The sequence below is a fragment of the Chrysochloris asiatica genome, unplaced genomic scaffold (genome assembly GCF_000296735.1).
Source record: "Chrysochloris asiatica unplaced genomic scaffold, ChrAsi1.0 scaffold00087, whole genome shotgun sequence".
Taxonomy (NCBI): domain Eukaryota; kingdom Metazoa; phylum Chordata; class Mammalia; order Afrosoricida; family Chrysochloridae; genus Chrysochloris; species Chrysochloris asiatica.
In genome coordinates this window covers 5392185-5408998 of record NW_006408605.1, presented here as the reverse complement: position 1 = coordinate 5408998, position 16814 = coordinate 5392185, and the positions used below count along the sequence as shown (strand labels likewise).

General features: G+C 43.1%; 1 protein-coding gene across 2 annotated transcripts in view; it reads left to right on the top strand.

The window, feature by feature from the left end:
* Positions 1 to 16814, top strand: part of SPOCK1 (sparc/osteonectin, cwcv and kazal-like domains proteoglycan (testican) 1) — a 959407-nt gene that overhangs the window by 194393 nt on the left and 748200 nt on the right. The window lies entirely within an intron of this gene.

Below are 16814 nucleotides of genomic sequence, written 5' to 3'. Positions count from 1 at the left end.
ACTGTAGGAGTAACTACTCCCCACTTTTTGTTACAAAACTTCTACCTTTATAATTGTGACAGTCGCAATTAGTCATGATAACAATTATTCACTATTGAATCATAAGAATCTTATCCCCATTCCTTTCACCAGACCCCTCTAGACAAGATGAAAAGTATTCAGTGGGGATTCTACCTTCCCCCCCACACTCTGAAACTAAACTCCCTCTTGAAAACTTGTAAGCCAGTCACTTTGTGCTTTTATAGCCTCCTTTCCCTGCCCCACCCCCCGCATTTTAGGTAGCCAATTGACACATTTTAATTTTTTAAAAAGTGAATAACATCTTTTGTTATTTGTTATCATTTATGATTTTTTCCCCCTAATGATTGCTAAAAATCAAAGTGGAGCCCCCCTTTTGTTTTTAAACCAAGTCTTTAATGGAATACTCATGTATACATAGAAAATAGATCAGACATGAACTGCTACAACTGATTTGGGGGTGGGTGGTTTCAAAACCTAGCCTTTTTGCCTTCCCTTTTGTCCCTGGGGGTAGTCTTCAGGGCTTGTCTGGGGAAGCACTTTATCTTATTGATTCAAGATTTGGCTTCTGGAGTTGGACTGCTTGCCTTGATTTCTCTTTGCCTTCCTCATGCATTCTTGATCAAATGACTTCACTTCTTAAACTTTGCTCATTTGGAAAATGAAGATGAAAAGAAAAAACAAAAAAGATTCTCATCCTTGTAGGGTTACTGAAGGCATTAAGTAAAACAGTGCAAGGTGAGACCTGCCTCCATGTTTACACTTAGTAAGTGCATAATAAATGATATGGTAAGGCTGCTGTTACCATTGTAGTCATTGTCATTTTCATCTCTGCAGATCCCTAGTACTCCCTGGGGTCCCATTGGAGAGCCATGGATTCATGCCAGGGGCAGAATTGCAGATCTTACTGTCCATTTCAGTCCCATAAAGATGTAACATACCACAGTGCATTTAGCTGTCCCGTCTGCAAGTCCCACTCTGCTAGTGCATGAACTCCTTGGAGGCCAGCAGGCCATTCCCACAGTGCCTGACTGGAGTTGGCTCTCCATCTTTTAGTTGAATTGTGTTCCCCAGTGCCCCTTCCCAAACCTAGCTGTCACTAGGTACCTGAGCCTGATGGGATCAGGTAGGGCTTTTGAGTCTGCTAAACTAAGGCAGATTAATGTGCTGGACTGCAATGTCAGTTTGAATTGAAAGGTCAGCAGTTCATGCTTACCAGCCGCTCCTCAGAAACCCTATACAGGCTTGCTATGAGTTGGCACTGACTCAATGACACTTAACAACAACAACAAAACAAAGGCTGTGCTTGTGGCAGGATGTCCTTGTGGCATAAATCCAAAGGGAAAAGAGATTAGAATGTGAGAGACTGGAATCCTTGTATTTAAGTGCCGCAAGTCTGTTCCAACTCATAGTGAGCCTGTATGGGGTTTTCAAGGAGCAGCTGGTGGGTGTGAACTGCAGCCTTGTGGTTCCCAGTCCAGTGCTGAATCTACAATGCAAGCGGCCCTTTTGGAACCAGACCCAGGATCAGGTATTGCTACTTGCTGTTTATGTTGTTATTAGGTACCGTTGAGTTGGTTCCAACTCTTCGCAACCCCATGAACAATGGAATGAAATCCTGGTTGGTCCTGTATCATCCTCACTATTGTTGTCATTGAGCTCGTGGTTGCTGCCACTGTGCCAGTCCATCTTATTGTGTGTCTTTCACTTTTTCACTGACCCTCCACTTTATCATGATGTCCTACTACAGGGAGTGGTCTGTCCTGACAACATGTCAAAAGTATAAGAGACAAAGTCTCACAATCTTTGCTTCTAAGGAACATTCTGACTGTACTTCTTCCAAGACAGATTTGTTTGTTCTTCTGGAAGTCCATGGTACTTTCAATATTCTTCAACAACACCATAATTCAAATGCATCAATTCTTTTGTGTTCTTCTTTATTCATTGTCCAAGTTTCACATGGATATGAGGTGACTGAAAATACCATGACTTGGGTCAGGCACAGGTGTTGCTGGTAGGATTTGATGTTACCATTATTATTACGTATAATAACAATAGTTAACATTTCTTTAAAAGGAACCCTGGTGGCACAGTAGGCTGGACATTGGATTGTTCAATGAAATGTCAGCAGTTTGAACACACCAACTGCTGTATGGAGGAAAGATGAGGCAGTTTGCTTCTGTAAAGATTTACAGCCTCTGAAACCCCTTGTAGTAATTCTTCTCTCTCCTGTAGGTTCATTATGAGTCTTGACTCAATTACAGTGGGTTTGTTTGAGTTTGGTTAACACTTCTTTAGTGCATACAATCTACAGCAGATGTGTTATTTAATTTAGTCCTCATAAAATGGATAGGTGCCCAAGAATTAAGAATTAAGTTGCATGAAGTAGAGATATTTTTCCTTTGTTCACTGTTGTATCCCCAGAAGCTAGAACAGTAAGGGCTCAATAAATATTTGTTAAATGAATGAGATTTTCTCTATTAAAAAGGAAAAAATTGAGGCTCCATGCAGTTAAATAACTCAGCCAAGGTTACATAGTTAGTGGGAGGTAGAGCCAAGTCTGTTTGATGCATGCTAGAGCTCTGCTGGTAACTGTCTCTTCCCCCAATCCAAAAATAGGAGGTACCTCCCTAGGAAGAAGGAGTTCAGGTAGCATAGTGGTTACAAGTTTGACTGCTAACCTCAAGGTCAGCAATTTGAAACTGCCAGCCATTCCGTGGGAGAAAAATTAGACTTTCTGCTCCCATAAAGATTTACTGCCTCAGAAACCCTATGCAGGGTCGCTGTGAGTCAGGACCGACTCCATGGCACACCACCACCACCACCACTCTAGAGGACAGAGGACATGTATAAGGTGAGATAAGATTACCCTGAGTTTGTATATATCTGTGGTAATGAGCCTAGCATGCTTCAGGGAGGACATGACACCTGCCACCTAGGTGGGATCACTTATGACTCTCACCTGTGTGGGTTCAATTCGTGATTCTGCCCCTAGGAAGTTTGGCACAACAGAGGACTTGGTGATGGGGCTTCAGCTTGGTCAGTAGCACAAGGCACTGACAGACTTTTCGGTCCTAAACCATTCTAGAGGGATGCTGCATGGGATAGGGATGTGAAGCCCACCTTGTCTGACAGGGACTTGGGATCAGCCCTCCATTTAATTCAAGACTATGCAGTCTTGAGTCTTCAAAGATGTGGCAGTTTCTCAGAAACTCTTTGCAGCTGTAATTTCCAGGATAGTGGCAAAATTGTAATTACTTGCTGCCAATTGTACTGTGAGTAAAATTTCATACAAGAACCAAGGTGGCTTGAAGGACCTCCATGAGATTGATGTGATCAATAGAGAGTTTCCAAAGCAGAGATAGCCATTAGGGATACTGAGAGACAGCTACTAGAGACATAGCCTCACAATTGTTAAGAGCTTGGCTCTGGATGCAAAGTGCCTGTGTCCATGTGGGACTCTAGATAAATTTCTTTTATGTTTTTGTCTCTTCATTCTATAGACCTGCCTGGTGCAAGATGGTAACTACCAGCCTCGTGGCTATTGACCATTGAAACTCAGCTAGTCTGTTTTGAGTTATGTGGTGAGTGTCCTGGCACACTCTAGGTTTATAAGTTTTTGTATGAAAATAAAGTATAAAATAGATTACTAACATTTTAAATATATTGATGGCATCAAAATAATAGTAATTTAGATTTTTTGTTGTTAGGGGCCATCGAGTCAGAACTTACTCATAATGACCCTATGCACAACAGAAAGAAACACTGCCGGATCCTGGGCCAAGCTTACAATTATTGTCACACTTGCACCCATTGATGCTGCCACTTTGCCAATCCATCTTGCTGGGAGTCTTCCTGTTTTTCCCTGACCCTCCATCTTACCAAGCATGATATCCTTCTCCAGGGACTGGTCCCTCTTAACAACGTGCCCTAAGTATGAGAGACGAAGTTTGGACATCCTGGCCTCCAAGAAGCCCTCTGGCTGCACTTCTTCCTATACAGATCTATTGGTTCTTTTGGCAGCCCATGGTACTTTCAGTATTATCCTCCCATACCATAACTCAAAAGCATCAATTCTTCTACGGTCTCCCTTATTCACTGTCCAGCTTTTGCATGCATATGAGGTTATTGAAAATACTATGGCTTGGATCAGGCGCACCTTAGTCCTCAAGCTGACGTCTTTGCCCTTCAACATTTTAAAAAGGTTTTGTGCAGCAGATTTGCCTAATGCTGTATGTCATTTGATTTCTTGACTGCTGCTTCCATGAGTGTTGATGGTTGATCCAATAAGAATGAAGTCCTTGATAACTTCGGTGTTTTCTCCATTGATAAGAATTTTGTTTATTGGTTCCGTGGTGAGGATTTTTGTTTTCTTTACATTGGTATGCAATCCATTCTGAAGACTGTGTTCTATCAGTTTGTCATACTGTGGTGGCTTGTGAGTTGCTGTGATTCTGGAAGCTATGCCATGGGTATTTTAAATACCAGCAGGGTCACCCACAGTGGAAGGTTTCAGATGAGCTTCCAGACAAAGATAGACTAGGAAGAAGGAGAAATGAACTACTTCTGAATATTTAGTCACTGAAAACCTTATGAGTAGCAGAAAGACACTGTCAGATATATGCCAGAAAATGAACACCTCAGGTGGGAAGGCACTCAAAATGTGATTGGGGAAGAGCTGCCTCCTCAAAATAGAGTTGACCGTGATTACTTGAATGGAGTAAAGTCCGTGGGACCTTTCTTTGCTGATGGGGCACAACTCAAAATGAAGAGAAACAGCTGTAAACATCCATTAATAATCGGGACATGGAATGTATGAAGTATGAATCTAGGAAAATTAGAAATTGTCAAAAATGAAATGGAACACATAAACATCGATATCCTTGGCATTAATGAGCTGAAATGGACTGGTATTGGCCATATTGAAAATGACAATCACGTGGTTTACTATGTTAGGAATGACAAATTGAAGAAAATTATTTTAGCTAGAGTGGGGTAAATTAAAATACTATCAAAATTACTTTTGCTTTTTAATGTAGCTACTAGAAAATTTAAATTACATACATGGCTCCTATCTGTTGGATGTGCTGATCTAGATGGAGGGTAGTGGAGTTGCTCTTCACAGATTGTTACAAGAATTAAATGAGTGAAAAGATGAAAAGTCTTTAGTTTGGCATTTGTCATGAAGTCAGCATCCATGAATCTTAGATCCCTGACTGCCATCATCACCTTATCATCAAGGTAATGATGATCTAAGTGACGAGTTTGGTTTGAGGTAAACTTGTGTCTGTACTCCTAAGAGGTTGTAAGTGATTTGGGGGTTCTCTGGTGTTATATGTAATCCTGTTCCCCTTGGCTTCGCATTAGTGTGTATAGTGGAAGTTAGTATGCACAATTCATGGTAAATCCTATGATTTTCTAAAGGAATAACTACTCATTGCAACCGTTAATAGAATCCCCTGAGACCTACATATTTACCAAGCAGCTTTGCTTTGTTGTTGTTGTTAGGTGCCTTCGAGTCATCTCTGACACATAACAATTCTAGGTACAACAGAATAAAATACCTCTCGGTCCTGCCCCATCCTCATAATTGCTACCATGCTTGAGCCCATTGCTGCTGCCACTGTGCCAGTCCATCTCATTGAGGGTGCCTCTCTTTTTAGCTGACCCTCCATTCTACCAAGCAGGATGTCCTTCTCCTGTGACTGGTCCCTTCTGAAATATGAGGGAATTAGTCTGGTCATCCTGGCTTCTAAGGAGCATTCTGGCTGTACTTCTTCTAACACAGATTTGTTGATTCTTCTGGAAGTCCACGGTACCTTTAAAATTCTTGTCCAACACCATAACTCAAATACATCAATTCTTCTTTGGTCTTCCTTATTCATTGTCCACCTTTCACATGCATATGAAGTGACTGAAAATACCAATGGCTTCTGTCAGGAGCACTTTAGTCCTCAAACTGATATCTTAGCTCTTCAACACTTTAAAGTGGGCTTGTGCAGCAGCTTTGACTATTGGAGTGAAAATCAATGCTTTTTATTTTTATTTTTCTATAAAACCAGTTACAATAGCTAATTTTTATGAAGTGCTAACCATATACTTAGCACTGTGCTAAAGATTTTTCATGGACTACTGTGTTTAATATTCACACTAGCCTTCTGAGGCAAGGACTGGCCTTCCCATTTTACAGAAAAGGAAAGTCAGATTTAGGATAAGTGATGTACCCAAAGTTTTACAGACATTAAATAAGGAAAAAGGGCCTTGAATCCAGATTGGTCTGATTTGAAAGTTACTGCACTATTTATTCTGTCTCATTAGCACTCAAATAAAGTCTCTGTTAATCAGGAAACCTTAACTGGCAGTAGATTGGGCATTTCAGAATGTCTGAGACACCAGAGAGAGCATAAGTCTGAAAGCCCAGGAGACCTTAGAAAGTGGGTGAGAATCCTCACCCAGCCAAGACTGAGCTGGGTTTTGAACCAGAGTGAAGTGCACAATGGTCAGGGATAGAGGTGGCTTAAATCAAGGCACCAAGATCAGCAGTAAGACTGAAAGAACTCTGGTTCTGGCCTATCCCTCTGCCTCAGCCAGGCAGCTTTTATATCCTTCTTCCTTGGGCCATTCACCAGAATGACATTCCTGGCATCTTGGGAGAAATGCAGCCCCAGACACCGGACAGATACATTGAATTTTCTAAAGCTGCTGAAAGGAAACATTTGATGTAAGGAATCCAAGGCCACATTGTTTTCTTAGAGAAATTTCACTACAGCTAAAACTCTAATGACAACATGTATCAGAAAAGGACCTTATCTTTCATTTAGGCCTGATGTAAATTTTCTGGTGACTTCACCATGTTAGTTAAATGTCACAGAGTAGGGTGTTTCTGTCACCACAGGACATGGAGTGGCACCTTCTTTAATGAGAGAGTGTCACTGATTGGATCAGCTGCATGTCAGAGAAGACTTTTCTCTTGAATTACAGGTTTCTATTTAGTATCCTGGTTATTTCCTCTTTGACCCCTTTTCAGTCAAAATATGCAAGGCTTATTCCTTACCTCTTGACATCCAATGCCTGTTAGAGCCTTATTAGCATTTGTTCTCATTGATGTTCATTGCATTTTAAATCTGGCAGGGACGTGATTAAGAGGTGGAAAATCACCCAACTTTGTCCATGTTTGACTGTCAGATCGTGGCAGGATGACCAGCTCAGCATTTAATCAAAACTCTAGTGCTTCCAGTTTCCTTTCAAACCCCTGGAGGGAAAAATTCCAAGTCACGTGTTGGCTTGGCAAGGGCAGTCAGGGGGTGAGGAGGATGTAGACTCAGTTGATCCTAAGTGTGTTGTGAGAGGCAGGCTGGGGCTTGGATGACAAATTCTACCTCCCATTTATACGAGGTGCCATCACTGTGTCTACCAACATTGCCACAAGCATGCAAGCAGCAACCATTCCTGGGTGTTCACATGGGCCAGGAGCTATGCTAAGTGCCTTACCTATGGGGTCCCAGTTAATTCTACCCAAGCCCTATCAGATAGGTGGTAATAGTTTCATTTTACAAGTTTTAGAAGCATACTCATCCATAGTCTCCAGCCAGGATGTGGGAAACAGATCATGTGGGGGTTCTTGTTCTTGTTGAGTGCTGTTGAGTTGGTTCTGACCCATAGATACACTGTATAGGGTTTCCAAAGAGTGGCTGGTGAGCTTGAACTGACTTGTGGTTCAAACCGACTTTGCAGTCTAGCACATCAACTCACAGCACTACACCAGGACTGTTAGATAGTCTTCCTGGCTTCTTTTAACTCAGTGGGGATGTTGCCTGTTGGAGCTTTGCTTATTTATATTCTCCTTGGGAGGTTCTCTTCGGCCCCTGCCATTTAGCTCTGGGGCTCTCATAGAGTCATGTGCAGAGCAGACAACAAACAGATACCAGTGAATTCAATGAGGAAAATGACAACTTGGAATGGGAGTTCACTAAAGAAAGAGGCGGATGGGGGCTGCCACGAGTCACTCACCTTATCCCTTCATTCATGTCTGATATCTGAGTCTCTGTGAAAGTGGCTTTCCAGAGAAGTCTCCGTGGTAGCAGCTGGCCTCTTCAGAGACGCCCACCCATCACAGGTCATAGCCCTGGTCTTCTGGAACAGCTCTGAGGGGTGTCTTGTTCTTTCTCAAATGAGCCCAGCCCAGGCCACTTGTCAGCTCAGTCAACACACCCTAGTGGTGAGAATCACACCTCTGCTTGCATCTGAGCCCCAGGCTGGTGGGAAGAAAAGGGTTAAAGCTTGACAAGTGTGAGTCTCTTGCACAGAGTAACATCTAGGTCATTTCTCCAACACAAAAGAAATGAAATACAGCTCGCCCAGCTGCCGCTTGCCGTACAAACCCTGCTGCTTTGCACAGAATAACACCAGGCAGGCACTAGGCCACTTTAATAAGATTAATAAGGGAGCAGGAATAGACCCCTTTTGAACATGCAGTTCTCTACACAATCTTGAAGAGAGACAAAACTGGGAGAAATGGTAGCAACAGGGACACAAGGACTAGTGGGTCTGGGAGGGAGGCACCCAGAGAAAGGGCCAGTCTAAGAAACTTTCTGGGAGGAAGCATAGCATCATGGTAGAGTTCTAAATCTGTGTTCAGGGTGGATTTCTACCAATCTGAGCCTGGTTGTGCAAAGCTCTGTGTGCTCTCCCTGCACATGACTCTCCAGCCTAATTGGCATTGGTTCAGGTTACATGGGACCTTTCACCTGACTGACTCTACCTCTCTCATCTTCTTCACCTCATTAACACCCACTTTTCCTTATGAAAACCCTCAGGCTAGCTCACAGGTGCCCATTTTACTCTCAGGCCCCCATGCCCCTCCCTTTTGTAACATACTGTATGATAAGTACTGGACTGCTACCTTCAAGGTTGGCACTTCAAACCTACCAACCGCTCCTCAGAAAACCTAGACAGGGTCACTGTGGGTCAGAACCAACTTCACAGCATTAAACAACAACAAACCACAGTTGTACTCATACATTCATTTGTATGGTTCATGAATCCTGTCTCTGTCTCCTGTGCAAGAGTTTAGGCTCTAGGAGGGCAAGGCATGATCTGGCTTTGTTATTTCTTTTTGCGGCCTCCACAGGAATGTTAATGCACCTGAATACAAGGGGCTTCAAAAAGTCATGGAGAAATGGAACTAAAAGATAATGGGATCATATTTGCACAGTGTATCAGAGAATATAGTTTCCTGGAGTCCTTCATTGGGAACCACCACTCAGAACAGACCCTAGCCCTCATCTTCATCTGTGGTGAGGAAGGTCCTTCTGTTGTTGGAAGTTTTTGCTTTCCCTAAGGTAGTGCTGTTGTTGTCAAGTACCGTTGAGTCAGTTCTGACTCATAGTGACCCTGTATAGGATTTCCAAGGAGCCCCTGGTGGGTTTGAACCACCAACCTTGAAGTTAGCAGTTTAGGGTTTCTCCTATAGCACTATAGCAGTTAGTGAGGACTGGCCTATTTCTTAGCTCCTGTATGACCACAGACATTCTGGGATGAGTGGTGGGGTATCTGGGATCTTAGTTGCTGCAGAGAGAAATGAGGTTGCCTGACTTAAATGGCATCTGAGGCTATGGCCCAACCCTGAGTTTGCCTCATTGTTGTTGTTGTTGGAAGTGCCTGTGAGTCAGTTCCGATCCATAGTGACCCTGTATAGGGTTTCCGAGGAGCTGCTGGTGAGTTTGAACCACCGACCTTGCAGTTCAAATGGCTTTGCAGTCTGGTGCATTAATCCACTGCATCATGCTCTGAGGTAATTCAGTAGAGAGAAGTTCGGTCCAAAGGGATCTCAGTAGTTCTGTTTGTGCTTCCCGCTCTCATCCCTGGAAGTCCTAGCTGGACACCTCACCCACCATATCCTGTTGATACCAGAGCTTATGGAACTTACATCCAAATCAGGTCACGTTCTTCCTTCTCTGACAGGGTTCACAGACCTCAGGGTCTCTTGCTTTCTAACTGGCTTCCCTCCACTGTGTGCTCCTTGTAACCGCCAGAGTCCATTTTCTGTGTCATACACCAGATTCTATCACTTCCGTGTTTATTTAAGATTTAGCTGAGCTATCCCATTGCCTTCAGGGTAAGTGTCTGGACCCAAGCCTTGGTAGACAAGGCCCTTCACAGCCTGCCTCTCCTGTTTACCTTCACACCCATGCACCTGTGTGATGGGCACTCTGAGTTCTCACCTGGCACTTTAGCATATCTCTGTGTCTTTTTCCCACCTCAGTACCTCTGCTCAGGCAGGTCCCTTTGTTTGGATACCCACCTCACCCCAGAATCTCACTTTTTTGCCTGTCTGGTGAAGACTGCTTCGTTTTCCCAACTGGTACCTGTTTAGTCAGAACTTTGGTACCTAGAAGGAACACAAATCTGCACAAACTGGCTCAAAATAGAGCTTTTATGAGAGGATCCCCGTGAATTTGGAATGAAACTGGCTTCACAGTGGCTGGTGCTGGAACTGGGACCTGGGAAGCCAGAGAGACCAAGGGATTCTCCCCGAAAGTTCCCCCTTGCTCACTGCTGCTCTTGTTCGGGGTTGTACAGGACCTTTGCATGCACTGTTTTTGCCTGAATCATCCTCTCCTGGTTTCGCCTAGTTAACGAGGTCAGGCCACAGGTGCCCATATTTCACTCTGAGGCTCAGTGCCTGTGCCCTCTCTTTAGTGGTACTTGACACAGTCGTAACAATTTACACTCACTTCTAACAATTCTCCCTCTGCTTTTTTGGCTAGTCTGATTTATTCGCCCACTTCACTAGGTAAGTTGGATTTCTTCACTGTCTGTTAGTATGTTCAAATCTGTAAAGAATTGTCCCAGCTCCAACTTGACATTACCTTCTGGTTCAAATGCCCATCATTACCCGGTCATAGCTTCTGTAATTATTAGGTACAGATGTTTGAGAGAAAAATTCATTGGATTATCTTACTTATTAAAAGCATCTGCTAGGACTGGTGCTCATTCGAATCCAAACAGTACAAGAAGAAGTGGGACATATAATAAAGTGCTCTTTGGGGGAGACAAAGCCAAGTAGGAAAGATTTGAGGTGGCAGTCTAATGGGCTGATTGTCCCTCTACATTTGCCTACTTAGAGGTGAGCCCTCTTCTTTCTTATCTGTGCCTCTGTGATATCCTGTTCCCTATTGCCTTAGCAATAGCTTCTCTGTCTCTTGCCATAGACTTTAATGGGAGGGACTATTTTCTTTATTTTAGCATTCCAAGAGCTTGGCACCATTCTTGTCAGATTAAAACAAAAAAAGATGTTGCTGTTCAGTTGATTCCTACTCATGTGACCCTGTAGCACAGAGCAGAACTTCTCAATAGGGTTTCCAGAGCCATAATCTTTAGGAAGCAGACTGCATAGCTCTCTCCTGTGGCTGGTGGGTTTGAACTGCTGACCTTTTGGCTAGCAACCATTGTATAATCAGGGCAGATTTTGTTGAGTGCCATCGAGGTAGTGCTTGGATCAAACAATATGAAAGAATTGAGAAGAAACTTAAGGGGATATCCAGCTGTTTGGACTGAGAAACTTTGTTGGGGTATATGGTTTATAAGCGCGTACCTGAAGGACTGTGGTGGATTAAAATGGGGAGCTAAAAGGAGTTTAACATGGGACAGTAATAGCAAAAATAGATCACACATATAGATATTTCCTATATTCTAGTTAAGGAGCACTGGTAGCGTAGTGGTTACGAATCGGGCTGCAAACTGCAAGGTCAGCAGTTCAAAACTACCAGCTGTTCCATGGGAGAACGATGAGGCTTTCTGTTCCCGTAAAGATTTACAGCTTCGGAAACCCCGTTCAGGGTTGCTATGAGTCGGAACCGACTCCATGGCACATAACCACAAGCACCACCATGTTCTATTCTAATCACTGTATGCCTATTATTAATTAATGCTCTTGGGACTATCTCTAGAATATACCCCACCTCCCCTCATACCATTGAAAGCTTCTTGAAGGAAAGTGCCCCTTATATGCTGCATTCATATTCCTCTGGGGCTGCTTTAGAAATACTCAGTGACATGATTTTTTCACACCTCAAAATGTTTTGTTTTTTTAAAATGTTTTATTGTGAATTATGTGTTTACGTGGGAGAACATTAGCTTTACATTCATCCTATTGTAAATCATTTCATTGCCACATTTACAGTCCTCTCCATGCATCATCAACCAACCAGAGGGTATACGCTGCAAACCTTCCCCCTAGTTGTCAGCACAGAGCCCCTCTCCCTCTCTGGGTCTAGAGTCCCCAGCCACTCAATCTTTCCACATAATCATCTCTGCTTCCATCTCTGGTGTCACTGTTTCTCTGGGTAGGGTCCCACACTCGGCTTTTCTCCCTTGATGGTCCCAGGGACCTCCACTCCTGAACTGCAAAGTCAACCACTTTTGTTACAAAATGTCTACCTTTACATTTCCAATCCTCACAGTCAGTCCTGATAGCAATTATTCACTATTGTACCACATGAGTGCTATCCCCATATCCTTTCATCAGCCCCGCCCAGACGGATTGGATACTACTCAGTGGAGATTCTACCTTCTTCCATGCCCTCTGGATCTAGGTTCCCTCTTGAAAGCTTGTAAGTCAGTCACGTATTGTCTTTTTAGCCCCACCCTTTTGGGTAATCAATGTCCCAAGTTGCCCATCTCTGTCTACTCTGTGTATGGAGGGGGTGGGAATGATCCTCGTGGTAAAGGTTTATTCCCTCTTTTGAGCTACTGCATCCATAGGTGTAGGTCAAGATCATCAAATTGTATCTGATTATTCTTTTTTTCCTGGTGTGATGCTGTGGGCTAATGTGCCAGACTGCACATTAATCAAATGTCTGCAAAGCTGTTTGAACTACAAGGTCAGCAGTTCAAGCTCACCAGCTGCTGCTTGGAAACCCTATACAGGGTTGCTATGGGTCGGAACCGACTTGATGGCACTTAACAACAACTCTTTTTTCCTCTTCTTTCTCCTAGTTGAGCTCTGATCATCCAGCTGTTGAAGCCAGGTCAAGTGGGTATTATCTGCAAGTGTGGGTGTTGTTGTGCATATGCCCTCACTTCTTATCACTCAAAATGTTTTTTTCTGCCATGTACAGTGATCAACAATGGTAGTCCTCCTGCTGAATGTGTATGGCAGTGACAGCTGTGACTGTTCAGCAGGGTTTTGAACTAGTTCTACCTAGATCAGTCATGGCCAACAGCCATCTAAGTAAAACTATAATGGACCTGAATTTGTGAAATGTAGGTGGTAACTGGGATGGGGAAAATTATAGATATTGATGCCTTGCTAGAAACTTATTCTCACTCTTAGAAAATAAGGACAGTGTGTGCATTGCAGAGCAACCAAATCTCTTTCCAACACAGAAGCAGGGGTGCTCTGCTCAAAGATGGTGTCCGACCATACCACTCTGAATGTGTGTTGATCTCTCTATGTTCTTGGCAACAGTCCAGTCTCCTGTGTCTGAAAAGGCTCACTATGTCTCTCCTAAGTCTCCTATTCTAGAACTTTTACTTAATTTGTACTGTCCTGGTTATTATTCTGCTTCACCCAAATTTTTAAAATTTAGGTCTGCTTTGATTTTGTTTTGTTGGCCATGACTGAACTGGTTTGAACCATGTTGAAGCCTTGCTGTTTAGGGGTGTTGAAGGTTTAAGGGGTCTCCAGGAGAGATCAGAAGGAGCCTTGGTGGCACTGTGGGTTAAGCATTGGTCTGGTAACTATATGGCCAGCAGTTCAAACCCCCTAGCCGCTCTATGGGAGAAAAGTAGTGTTCCTGTAAAGATTTACAGTCTCAGTAGAGTGGGAAAAATATGGAACAAAACGAAACTGATCAGATAGAGACTGGTGGAATTCCGGAGACTATTGGAGTCCTGTGTGGCACCATGGGTTAATGCGCCAGACGGCAAAGCTGTTTGAACTGCAAGGTTGGTGGTTCAAGCTCACCAGCTGCTCCTCAGAAATCCTATCCAGGGTCGCTTTGGGTCGGAACTGACTCCATGGCACTTAACAACAATAACAACATGGCTTTTAGTCACCATTCAGGCTGGAAATGAACTCACCCCCATGACTCAATTTTCAAAGAAACACTGTTGTTGTTGTTAGTGCCATCGAGTTGGTTCCGACTGATAGCAACCCTGTATAGGGTTTTCAAAGAATGGCTGGTGGGTTTGAACTGCTGACCTGTGGTTCAAGCTGACCTTGCAGTCCAGTGCATTATCCTGCAGTGCCACACCAGGACTCTAGGCAAATAATAGGTCTATAAGAGGAAAAATAAGGAGCTCTGGTAGTGTAGTGATTACGAATTGGGCTGCGAACCATAAGGTCAGCAGTTTGAAACTACCAGCTGTTCCACAGGAGAAAGATGAGGCATTCTGCTCCCATAAAGATTTATAGCCTTGGAAATCCTGTGCAGGGTCACTATGAGTCAGAACCCACTCCATGGCACACAGCTACCAGTCACCAGCCAAGAGGGACAGTGAGGTACACACTTCTTAAAATAATCATCTGAGATGAAAAGAGTAGCATTTACCCAAGGACACAGTTCGGGAGGATTTGGAAAGGAGGATGAATGGAAACAGGAAGCACTAGGAGACAGTGTACTAAGTGACAGTACATTGTGGCTTTTGCAGTCAATAACATGAAACAAAATGCATATGAATTGTTGAATGGAAAACTGACCTACCCTTTAAACAATCACACAATTCACACTAAAAGTTAAAAAGGAAAAGAAAAAATTATTATGGTCCTGTTGTTGTTGTTGTTAGGTGCAGTAGAGTGGGTTCTGATTCATAACGACCCTGCTTAGGGTTTCCAAGGAACATCTGGTGTTTTTGAACTACTGAACTTGTGATTTAAAGTCCAGTGCTAATCCTACAGTGCCATACTAGGAGTCCTTTATGGTCCTGATCTCTCTTACCTAAAAAATCAAACCCACTGCCACAGAGTCAATTCCTGGAAGACCTATATAAGGCTGTGATGAATTGTGATTGACTTTATGGCAGTGGATTTGGTTTTTAGGTAAGAGAGATCAGGTCTCCTTCCCTGGGTGGTGTGTTATTAGATGCCACTGAGTCAGTTCTTTATGCACAGCAAAATGAGACTGTCTGCGAGGTCCTGCACCATCCTCGCAATCATTGTTAACTTTGAGCCCATTGTTGCTGCTGCTAGGTCAATTCACCTCGTTGGGGGTCTTCCTCTTTTTCTTGGACCCTCCACCTTAACAAACATGATATCCTTCTCCAGTGACTGATCCCTCCTGACAATATGGCCGAAGTATGAAAGATGAAGGCTGGCTATCTTGGCTTCTAAGGAACATTCTGGCTGTATTTCTTCCAACATAGATTTGTTTATTCTTCTGGCAGTCCATGATACTTTTAATATTCTCCTCCAACACCATAACTTAAATGCATCATTTCTTCTACAGTCCTCCTTATTCACTGTCCAACTTTCTCATGCATATGAGGTTATTGAAAATACCATGGCTTGGGTCAGGTCCCCAAACTGACATCTTTGCTCTTGAGCACATAAAAGAGATCTTGTGCAGCAGATGGGCCCAATGCAGTATGTCTTTGATTTATTGACTGCTGCTTCCATGAGTGTTGATGGTGGGTCCAAGCAAACTGAAGTCTTTGACAACTTCAATCTTTTCTCCACTTATCATGATGTTATTCATTGTTTCAATGGTGAGGATTTTGTTTTCTTTACATTGAGGTGAAACCCATACTGGATCATGTATTTAGCACCAATTGCTGCCACCTGATGACTGTCATTGGCTCATTTTGGAAGCAAAGGAAGGACATTAGCTTAGGCAGGAAAGATGTCATGGTGGCTGTGGTTGTGTGCCACCAACTTCGTTCTTACTTGTACCCTTTGTAGGGTTTCTGAGGCTGTAAATCTTTAAGGTAGTAGAAAGCTTCATCTTTCTCCCAAGGAATGACTGGTAGATTCTAACTGCTGACATTGCAGTTAGCATCCCAATTTGTAATCCACGATACTGCCATGGCTCCTTCAGAAAGATGAAGCTGTAGATGTAGATGTGAGCAAACCAAAAACTGCAAACTACTCTTCCTTAAATCCAGGCTTGTTATAAAGCTAATGCAAGCCAAGTAAATTTTTTTTTTTTTGTCTACTTTAAAACACATGAGCAAACAAAACAAACAAGAACATGTGATGCGCAAGAACATTGCCATTTGACTCAATTGTCACAGTGGACTCTGGCTCAGCAATGTAAGCACCCTAGGTCTGATATTTAAAAATTGCAACCACAGTTGTTTACTCTTTCTCTCATTTTCTTGGTCTGATGTTTCCTAGTTTTGCTGACAATGGGCCCACACTTAGCTAGAGCATCTAGCCCCTTTTCTTTCCCCTTTTCTTAATGCCATACTTTTCCCTCTGGTTTTATCTTGACTTTCGTAGTGAAGACCTGTCTTGAACTCTCCTACCCCAGTTGTTTCTAATTAACCTCCTATTTAACCACTAATGTCTCACTGGTACTCAACCACCTGCTTTTCAAAGGAGCTAAATTATGGCACCCAACAACAAACTATTTTAATGAGCAGTTAGCTGGTAAACAGAATTAACTCATTTCACATGAACATAATCCCCAATGGGGGCAGTCTAGCTTTGACCTTTTAGGCCAGCTTAATAGTAAAGAATTAAGGAGCTTTAGTAGTGTCGTGGTTACGAATTGGGCTGCAAACTGCAAGGTCAGCAGTTCAAAACTACCAGCTGCTCTGCAGGAGAAAGATGAAGCTTTCTGCTCCCGTAAAGA